The sequence below is a fragment of the Corylus avellana genome, chromosome ca10 (assembly GCF_901000735.1).
Source record: "Corylus avellana chromosome ca10, CavTom2PMs-1.0".
Lineage (NCBI taxonomy): Eukaryota > Viridiplantae > Streptophyta > Magnoliopsida > Fagales > Betulaceae > Corylus > Corylus avellana.
In genome coordinates, this window is record NC_081550.1 from 14837843 (window position 1) to 14839519 (window position 1677).

At 38.2% G+C, this 1677-nt stretch overlaps 1 pseudogene; it reads left to right on the forward strand.

Moving 5' to 3' along the window:
- The first annotated feature begins 906 nt into the window (after positions 1–906).
- Positions 907–1677, forward strand: part of LOC132163000 (alpha carbonic anhydrase 7-like) — a 1020-nt pseudogene continuing 249 nt past the window's right edge.

A 1677-nucleotide genomic window follows, 5' to 3' on the forward strand; every position in this document is an offset into this window, starting at 1 on the left:
AAGGTAATCATCACAACTCTCATAATCTGAGCTCTGTAGTTGTTACTAGTATCCTTTCCCATTCTGACTTAGGCATCGGAGTGCTCACGCCGGCTCACCCCCGGTCACTTCGATCCTTCTTTCTTCTTTGTTGTGCAGTCAAATTGTTCGGGTGTTGGTCCAACTCAAGCTCGGCAGGCATGCCACGTCATCGTTTCGAAAACTGTGCATCAACAAAAATAAATAATAGACATGGAGGTTGAATCTCACTCTGACCTTTTGGCTGTTCTACGATCATAAATAATGTCTTGCCGCATTGTTGGAGTAAAATTGTTGTGTTCTTCGTTTTAGTCAATTTATTGTCAAAAAGTAGTTCATGAATTTCACATTACGTGGGTTCCTTTTGATGAAATATATACCAAAAACTTGGCCTAGGGCTTTGAGCATTACAAGCTTTTTGTGTTGGATGATGTGAAGAAAAGAAAATCTCAATTCAATTTCCTTTGTTCAACAAGGAGATGCGTCATCATGGACGTTGTCCAAATGGAACCTGCCCCTCGAAGTGTGTAAAATGATGTAAAGGGAAAGAACAATAAAGGGCCAGCTCCCAGCTGGGTCGTCTTCGGAACACTTTTTAAACATTGATATATAAAAAGAACATCATGGAAGACAACTTGGTCTTCTTCTTCTCTCTCTCTCTCACTATGTAATTCAAACATGTTAGCTGAAATCAAATGGACTTTACGTCAATTGATCGAGCGACAAAGTAAGTAAAATAACATATTGAAAGACTTGAAAGTCAAACCACATTTTCTATATTCTTACTAAAGAGAGAGAATCAGAGATGGTACTGCTATATAAGAAGCCAAGCGCTCAACCCTCTACCCCCACAACACTTCAAACTTTCGAAATCCCAAAAACAAAATGATGAAGCTGGGAATTACCCATTTCTTGTTATGCAGTTTCTTTCTTCTTCTTGTTCTCAATTCAACATCTCACGAAGTTGGTAATTAATAAAGGCTAATGCCATGTTTTGCATAAGCTTTCTATTTATGTGTATTAATTTCTTTATTCCCAATTTTTTCATCCTTAAAAATTAAAATCTTATTAATGGTGTAGATGATGAGAGAGAATTTGATTATGACGAAAAAAGTGGGAAGGGACCAGCTCAATAGGGAGAGCTTCACCCAGAATGGAGCATGTGTAAAAATGGATCAATGCAATCTCCAATTGATTTGTTGGATGAGAGAGTTGAAGTAGTTTCCCATTTAGGGAGACTTAAGAGGAGTTACAATCCCTCCAATGCAACTATTACCAACAGGGGCCATGACATGATGGTAAGCAAAAGGAGAGGGAGATCGAGCTATAAATTAATAAATCTTTCAAAAAAAAAAAAAAAAAAACTAACCTTTCATTTTTGAATGATTTGTGCAGCTGAAATGGGAAGGTGATGCAGGATATATTGAAATAAATGGTACCCAATATGAACTGAAACAGTGCCACAGGCACTCCCCTTCTGAGTAGACAATCGATGGCCAGATATTTGATATGGAGGCTCACATGCTTCATGAGAGCTCAGATGGAAAGATTGCTGTTGTTGGAATCATGTATAAGCTTGGCCGCCCTGATTCTTTCTTATCATCGGTACGTATTTTCTTGCATTGGTGTTTTTCCCAAACCCGATGTACAAGAGAATCA